Below are 10,000 nucleotides of genomic sequence, written 5' to 3' on the forward strand. Positions count from 1 at the left end.
GAGAGAGAGAGAGAGAGAGAGAGAGAAATGAGAGAGGGAGGGAAGGAGACAGGCAGACAGACGCATACTTACATACATACATACATACATACATACATACATACATACATACATACATACATACATACATACATACATACATACATACATACATACGGACAGACAGATATGTTGGTTATTTAGAGAGATGAATTTGGGAGGAAAGAGGAAGTTGAATAACTGAGGGGAATAGTGTGGTCACAGAGGGAAATGTCCATGTGTCAGTGTGTGTGTGTGTGTGTGTGTGTGTGTGTGTGTGTGTGTGTGTGTGTGTGTGTGTGTGTGTGTGTGTGTGTGTGTGTGTGTGTGTGTGTGTGTGCGTGCGTGCGTGCGTGCGCGCGCGTGTGTGTGTGTGTGTGTGTGTGTGTGTGTGTGTGTGTGTTTGTGTGTGTGTGTGTGCGTGTATGCGTTTGTGTGTGTGTGTGTGTGTGTGTGTGTGCGTTTTTGTCATCGCGTGTAATTTACACAAGCGCTTTGTCCCCATAGACATTTACCATAGAAACGTGTTTTTGATATCCTTCATTTTACGAGCAGTTTCCGTCGGCATGAAAACAAAGAACTCAAAATTCATCGTCTTTTTTCCACATTTTTACGTCTTTATGAGATACATCGTCTTCAGACTTGACGATGTGAGGTGACTTTTGGATAACATGATCTTCACTCTTAAGAAATGAAACAGGAAAGAAAGACTTTAAGAAAAGTATTTTATTTATTAAACAGGTGGAGGGAAGGTTGAAATAAATACAAAAACATAAGAGACAGGGTAACAAAGAAGTGCTTTGATTGTGTGGATGAGGAAGAGGAAAGTTTAATAAAGAAGAATCAAAATAAAACGAAGAATGAAGTGTTGAAGTATTCAGAAGTCCAACTTAGAAATACAAGATGGCGTTTGACTAAGATGAATTTTAGTTCTAAGAAATAACAAGAGGAGAAGGGTTAGTTAAACTAGTTTCTGTACTGGATTAAGACAAGTAAGAACCTAGAATATTTAGCAAATTAGCTCCACTCCAAAAGACGAATTAAAAAAAAAGAAAAATTGAAGATTAGATTTAATAAACAGAATTTGGGGGGACTGCGCCAGAATGTACGTAGCTGCAGTCAAAGCTGAGAATCTGAGAAGCATGAGGGCCTCGAACCCATAACTAGGCCAATACGAGACCAGCACGCTTCCGATGACGCCATCAGAGCACAAATGAACAAATAGGTGAACATATACATAAGTAAAGTTTAAAAAATTGCGAGAATTTCAAATAATTTTTTTTTTATGTTTCGAGACGATTATATCTGGCTGAAGCCGTCAACCTTTGCCTTATGTTTTGAGGCATCGGTGGCTAACAGGGATCCAACTCGGCCCCCTCTGTGGTAAAGAGGCGAGATCGTGGCTCAACGCGTTGCAGAGAAATATTCGCGATCACCAGAAAAAAAAAAAAAAAAAAAAAAAAAAAAAAAAAACGACGATGGCGATGACGGTGATAATGATGATGATTATGATGATGATGTCGATAACGATGGTAACGATGATGATGATAAGAATGGTAACGATGATAACAATGATGACGATGACAATGATAACGATGATGACGATAACAATGATAACGATGATGACAATAACAATGATGACGACGATGATAAATTCTGTTGTCTACAAGATCAATAGAATCGTATGGCATTCACTAAAACACTGAAAGTCTCCATTGGTATCCAAAGCATTGGAGTGACACCCCTACGGATCAAAGGCACGTAGCATTATTTTATAATGAGAGAGTAACTACGCCCTCCGCTGTGGTTCATTGGGCTTTGATATCGAGTCGTAATCATAAAGTTCCGAGATCGATCCCCAGCGACAACTGGCAACTTCCACTTGCCTCCAGATGCAATTTCTTCTTCTTGACTAGATTATACAGAGAACCTAGATTGTATAGATATAATAATATTAAGAAAACAGGATAAGTAGAAGAGGTTCATGCAATCAGACTCAAGACAAAGCGAAAAAGATGTAAAAAAAAGAAGAAAAAAGGAGAGGCCATTAAAAATAACGAGAGTAAGAACAAAGGAAGAAGGAGGGAAAGGGTAACAACAGGAGGACGAAGAATGAAATAAATAAGAAAAAATAATAATAAAAAAAAAAGGGGGGGACGACTCACTGTTTTCACTATTTTTCCGTTTTCTATGACTATTCTAGTCAAAGGTCCGGGAACATTTTGGTCCCTTCCTCCTAACTCTGATGTATTTCTTAAACGTTAAATTCTTGTTAAAGCCAGGTGATATTTTTTCTCAACCAAGATATAACATATGAAGCAATGTAACGAGGAATACAACAAAACACGAAAAACAAGCGTTTATAAAAAGAATAAAAATCCAGAGAAAAATATATAAACAACAAAGACACAGACCTATGTATATAATGTTTATCCTCTTTCGAAGGGTTTTTTCCTATTTATATAACTTTTTCTATTTTTTGAAAAACGAAGGAAATCACAATGGCGCTCCAGGATCGAGAACACCACAAGCACAGGATCAGGTAGGTCAAAATGTATTTTCTTTTACAATGTACAGAAAGGATAGAATTATCTTGCAATAGTTGTTGTCACTAGTAAAATGTTCCCAAGAAGATTTGGCAAACGATTTTCTTGGAGAAAAAATAGATAAACAATTAGATAAATAAATGAATTAATAAATAAATAAATAGAAAAGGAAAATCAGGGATTTTAAACTCAAAACTATTAATGATTGATTGATTCATTTCAACGTCGCGATCTTCCCCCTATAAGGAGGGTAGGACGGTGCCCCTTTCAGAGGACCTTTTAGCGTGGAATTTAATGAATCATGCCCTTGGTCCAATTCGCTGGTGGCAAGGTTCGAACTGTCGCCACCTCGACCTCCGCCGCAAGTAGCGACGCTCTAACCCTCTCGACTAGTGAACATTGAAAACAGCAACAGCTACAACTACAACAACAGCTACAACAACAGCAACAATATGAAAATCAAATAAAATCAGATATAGCCTTGTACCAGGAGTGGCGTTCCTACGTTTTGTTTTGTTTTGTTTTTTCTTTTTACCTTCTTCATTGTGCCTAAAAAAAAAAAAAAAAAAAAAACACAAAAAAAAAAAAAACTTTTTCTATTTGGCGCGATATTGTCCCGCAAGGATAGACCCGCTGGTTATCTCTAGCGTCGCTATTTGCGGCGGAGATAGACGAGATGACAGTTCGAAATCTGCCGCAAACGAGTTGGACCAAGTGAATGGTTCATTAAAATTCCACGCTATATAGTCCTGTGTAAGGGTCACCGTCCTAGCCTCCTGATAGGAGAAGTTCGCGACATTAAAGTGAATCAGTACCACTTATCTAGAAAAGGTCCTTCCCTCTCCCCCTCAAGTACCAGATAACATCGTCTTGTGAGAACATTGGGAAATACTAGAAGGTCAAAGAACTAAAAGAGACAAAATACATTTACAAATCTTCTTGCTGAAGTAAATGATTTCATTTTTTTTTTTCGTTTGTCCATCCATGAAGAATATGGTGACAAATTCCGTAAATATATATTCAGAACATTAAGCAAATTGGCTAAATATTCATTTCACGAAGGGAAGTGTAAAAAATAGGTAGAAACAATCAAGAAATAGATAAAACAGAAATTAAATAATAAAAAAAAGAAAAATTAGTCACATGCTCATAAAAAAGATACACACACAAAAAAATCAACAAACAAACATAGCAAAGATAAGATTACAACAACAAAAAATACAGATTGGAAATCTTATTGATATTCAAGAAACCGTTATGGCTGAAAAAAAAATGAAAAAAAGAAAGAAAAACAAAAAAAGAAATATGTTTACAACAATAAACACTCCTGAAATCGCGTTAGTTCTGAAGAAATAAATATAATCTTACACGGGAAAAAAGGAGAAAAATAGAGGGGACAAGATTCTAACAATGAACGTACACACTGGAAGTGATATATACTTTCAAAGGATCAGGAAAATGGTAAGATTTTAACATTTTTGGCATTGTATGACGCCTTAAGCCTCTCAAACGCGGTGTCGTGTTCGACAAATTTCTGTTCAAGCTGATTTTAAACAGTTTATAGAGGTATTCACATGGGTCAAGGGCTTAACCCTCCAGTGGTGAGGTGGAGTATCCCATACCCCAGGAGATGTTTATATTTATGTATCTTACGTCTGGTTGCAGTGATAGTGCTATCCATCCATGTAATTTCTGAGCACACTCGACTGAGCTAATGCACAACTCTGCTCAGTTACTTGCTGACCAGTGAGGACTGTAGACACATGTTATTTGTGTCTGGGGTATAGCAAACCCCACCACACCATTCACGGCGTCATTTATTGAGAGGTATATTATTATTATTATTGTTTATTTTACTTATCTATCAGTATATTTGAAAGGTTGATAATTTCTCAGATAAAATTACATATTACTGTCAATTGATCAAATTTTTTTTTGTTAGTCTATGGTTTTGAGCGACATAAAAAGTAAGAAAATTGTTAGTTTATTTCAGATTCACAATGTATTATTAAAGACAATTGGAAAAACTGAGAGAAATGGTTGAGAGAGAACTAGATATAGAAGATACAAGATCATTTCTTGATGAAGAACCAGACAAAGAGGAAAGGTAAAAATGTTGTCTTACTGAGCACAATGCATCATGACGCTGCAATTGATGAAAGCCCCAAAGAAAAAAGAAACCAGAGATTATCACCTTTTATAACAGTACTAAAGGAGGGGTAGACACTGGATCAGTTGTGTTCTATCTACAATGTTTCCAGAAATACTCGGCGTTGGTCAGTTGTAGTTTCCTACACCATACTCAATATTGCAGGAATAAATACATACAATATATTCATGGCCAACTCTCAAACAGCTATTAGGCGCCGAAAGTTTCTAAAGGAATTGGGACTTAGGTTGGTGGAGGACCACATTCATCATTGTAAGACAAACCCATATTTGAGGAAAGACTTGAAAAGGAAGATTCATCATATCTTAGCATCTAGGGAATTACCTCCAAAACGTCATCGTGAAGAATCTATTCAAAGATGCTCATTGTGCCCGAGGTCAAAAGATCGTAAGACAAGAAATTGCTGTCAGACGTGTTACAAACCCATCTGCTTGGAACATGCTATGCACATTTGTGTTGACTGCTCTGCTCATAGTGATGAGGATGATAGTGCAAACAATGAGGAAGATTAAACAGTAAATATGAAACAAGCCCCCTCCCACAAAAAAAGAAGTTTTATTTTGTGTGACCTTCATTTTCAAAGAAGACTCGTTTGCCTTTGTTTTCATGGCAATGAATACATTAAAATATGTTGGTTTGTGTTATAGATGCATGAAAATACATTCATTAGAACTATACAGTAACTGAATTATAACGTGTTTCTCTGCGAGATTTTTTTTACTTGTAGCATTAATCATAATTGTGTTCATGATTGAATTTAATGTCAAAGCAAAATACATTAAATCATATTCAATTAACTTAAAGTATTAGAAAAGTTTAATTTGTGAAATTCTTTTATATTTGAGATGAGTAAATATCCGGCAAAAGAAAATTGTAGGACAACTTTCATGCAAATGCATTTTCTACTTATATGTTCATAAAATACATTGTAGGAGATGTCATTCTTGAATAAATATATCAGAATATATTTCTGTTAATTTTACTACCCCAGAACACAGATAAAATAGTAAGAAACTATAGAAATGGCTAAAACTTTGAGTGGGGTTCATTATACCCCACCGCACCAACCATGAAAAATACTGAACCGCATCACCAGAGGGTTAACAATAGTGAGGCAGGCTAGGTCGTCATATTAAGACAGCAGGGCAGAACTCGTAGTAATGGATTTCAATTTGACAAATTTAGGTTCAAGAAAGAAATTGGTTAGACATGGTTTATTAACAGAGTGGTTAACGAATGTAACAGACTCAGTAACCATGTGGGGAGCGCTGAAACTATTGTCTCTTTAAGAGAAGGTTTATGGATGGGGATGATAGGTGGGAATGGACATGGAACTGCCTAGTGTAGGCCTTATGGTCTTTTGCAGTCTCCTCCATTCTTGTGTTCTTATGTTCTTACGTTTTATTTTGCTGAGAGGTGACATTGAAAAAAAAAATCCATTGGGTAGATATGATCCTAACCACAGGATAAAAATAAATAAATTATTAAATATCTTAATAGATGAATATATGAATATTTATAATATGCGATCGAGCTTCTAGAATATGTTTCATTCCAAAAACTACTTCATAGATCTGAGGATCCTCTAGTTTAAAACAAGTCCAACAGCTGAAGAAAGGGTCACAGCTGGTTATAACAAGAACAACAGTGACAAAGACGAACAGTAGAGTCTTGAGAGAAGAGGGGTCGGCGTCGTAACAAACGAGAAATTAGAAAAGAAATGGATATTTTCTTTAACTCGAATAGAAAGCCGTCTGGTCATTGTGAGATGACTGAGGAAGGCGTTGTTCATGATAAATCTATTATGCATTCCCTTCCACGAAGAAGAAACTAGTGTCTAAAGATTCGTGCATGCATTTAGCGTGCATGTGCTTAGAATCATGAACGCACACACACACACACACAGACACACACACACACACACACACACACACACACACACACACACACACACACACACACACACACACACACACACACACACACACACACACACATGCACACACACACACACGCACACACACACACACACACACACACACACACACACACACACACACACACACACACACACACACACACACACACACACACACACACACACACACACACACACACACAAAATATAATTACAATAGGACAAATAATAGAACCGCAACTAAAATAGTTCTAGATCTTCCTGGTATAATATACGAAGAAAGACTGAATATGTGTAAACTGCCAAGTATAAAAGGAAAATATATATATAATTTGACCGGGGTGTTCAGTGCCATAAAAGATGTGGACATAATTGATAAAGACGACATATTAAGGTGGGTTCAGTAAGGCCTCCGAGACCATTCTCCTCTATTGAAAAACCTGAGGATATTTTCCCCTTCATAGAGGTGACCCTTCTTCAGGTAAACAAGATCAGATTGATTAAAGTCTCTGAGGAGCGTCGCCTTGTTGAAGGACTATAAGGAAGCCCTTCGACAGCTCCTTCGGGTAATTAGATCATCTGCATTTAGCCAGAATCAAGTATGAAGAGGTCTTAATAGTACGGAAGGAGCTGTAGTCGTCACTCAGGTCAGGTCAACCGGGTAGCTGCTTCAGTTAGCGATATGGCGAGTGAATGTGTCACTGTGTTCAGCGCCGAAGAGGTACAATCTCTACTTAGTAGAATTGAAGCCTTGGAGGATGCTGTTAAGTGCCTTAAAGAGGAGAATCGAGTTCTCCGCTCGAAGGCCCATAATACGGAAGACAAAATTAGCGATGAGCATGGATGGAATACGGTGAGAAATAAGATGCGGAAAAGTGGAAAAAAGTCCTCACCAGCCCCACTGAAATGCAAAAACTCGTTTCAAGTGCTGGCGAATCTGCAGGAAGAAGGAACTAATGAAATCCAAGAGAAGAAGGAAAGGGCAGACGCTGGATCCCTGCCCACAGGTAAGATTTTGGTAGTAGGAGACAGTCAAGTGAGGTATTTAGACAGGGTTTTCTGCGACAAAGATAGGAAACATAGGACGCAGGTGTGTTTCCCTGGCGCGGGCATAGGAGATGTTAGAGATAGGATTGAAGAGTGTCTAGTAGGGGAAGGTAAGGACCCAGTAGTTTGCTTAAGTGCCGGAGGAAATTATATAGGTAAGTTAGGGAGTGAGGAATTATTTGCGCGGTACCGGGATGCGCTAGACAAGATCAGAAATAGGGGAGGTGTTCCTGTAGTATGTGGAATCCTTCCGAGGCGTAGAGTTGGAGGCATGTGGCATTCCAGGGCTATTGCAATGAATTGCAGGCTGGCAAAACATTGTAAGGCCAATGGATGGGCATTTGTCGACAACTGGGACCGCTTTTATGGTAAGAATCACCTATACACAAGGGACGGAGTGCACTTGTCTCCCAGAGGATTTCGGCTCCTTGCTGAATCCCTTGAGCGAGAAGTAGGCATCCTACAGGGTTTTTTTCGGGTAGATTATGTGGGAGTAGGGGGGGAAGTATCGGAATATAGTTTAGGCAATAGAAACAACTTAGAGGAATGTGTAAAAAATCACCAAAGCAAGTGGAGGGAAGATAAACTTAAAGTTTACTATACAAATAGCAGGAGCATAATTAACAAAATTGATTTGCTGCGAGGTAAAGCATGCGTAGAAAATTTCGATATTATCGCTACTGAATCCTGGATCAACATGGCTGATAAACATTTCCTTCCGGAAATCGAAAAGAAGGATATAAGCTTTTTCATAAGGATAGGGTCGGCAGGAATGGGGGAGGTGTAGCACTTTTCGTTAAAAATACATTAAACTGTATTATCAACAATTCGATTAAGGAAGAGGACTGTACGGAATCTATTTGGGTAGAGATTATAGGCAAGAATAAGAAAGTTATTATTGGCGTCTTGTATAGACCTCCTAACCTCAGCATTGAGCAGACTGATTCCCTGATTCATGAAATTCACAGAGCGTCCCAGTACAAAAACGTTGTAATCATGGGAGATTTTAACTATAGAAACATTGACTGGGAAACTTTAATAGGAGATCATGAAGCGAAGAAATTCCTAGATGTGGTGCAGGATAATTTCCTAAAACAATTGATTACCGATCCTACGAGGGGACAAAATACCCTGGACTTAATTCTAACAAATAATGAGCACCAAATTAGCAGCGTAATAGTGGGAGATAGTCTAGGCTTTAGCGATCATCAAGAAATAAGATTTAATGTTATTTGGGAAAAAAATAAAAAGTACGAATAACGTTCAAGTACCAGACTTCAGGAAAGCAAACTTTGACAATATAAAAACCTATTTGAAAGTGAATACGAAAAGCCAGGCGGACGTTTCAGACATTCTTGATTCTCGTTGCGGGGCTGGTAGTCAGGTGTGGGTTATGGAGGGTAATATGCATACCTTAGGTCAGGTCTGGGTCAAGGAGGGTAATACGCATACCTTAGGTCAGGTCAATTGGGGGCGAGGGCCCAACAGTCAGGTCAGTAATTTAAATGAAATGTATAACAATCTAACTGATCTAATTATTAATGCACAAAATACATTTATCCCCCTAAAGTCAATACAGGAAAATAGTAATACTCCCAAATGGATGACGGACAGATTGAAACATGAGATCGGAATGAAAAGATGACTTTACGTAAAAATGAAAAACGGGGAATCCCACCTTAGATCAAGATATAACGAAATGGCAATGCTGGTTAAAAGGAATACACGTTCAGCGAAACGTAATTATGAAATCAAGGTTGGCAGTCAAGCAAAATCCAACCCAAAGGGTTTCTTTCACCTCTATAGAACAAAAAATAAAGAAAGAATAGGACCAATTAAAAATGATGAAAATGTCATGATTGAATCGGAAGAAAAAATGAGTGAGGAGTTTAACAATTATTTTCTATCGGTGTTTACTAATGAGAGGTTAGATAAAGTACCTGACTGCGATCCGATTTTCAGAGGGGATGAAGAAAGTAGTCTAACTAATATCAGCATTAGTAAAGAAGAAGTAGTCAAGCAGATTGACAGACTTAAAGCTACAAAATCTCCGGGTCCAGACGAAATTTTTCCAAGAATGCTTAAAGAGTGTAAATTTGAAATCTGCGACCAGTTAACTGAAATATTCAATAAATCGGTAGACACTGGTTCTGTTCCAACTGTTTGGAGGCAGGCAAACGTTGTTCCTGTTTTTAAGAAAGGAGATAGATCGTCTATATGCAACTACAGGCCAATCAGTTTGACATCGGTTATAGGAAAAATGCTTGAATCAATAATAGTAAATAGACTCAGAGAACACAT

This window comes from Oratosquilla oratoria, chromosome 6, assembly GCF_046742065.1.
Source record: "Oratosquilla oratoria isolate Oo_2021 chromosome 6, ASM4674206v1, whole genome shotgun sequence".
NCBI lineage: Eukaryota > Metazoa > Arthropoda > Malacostraca > Stomatopoda > Squillidae > Oratosquilla > Oratosquilla oratoria.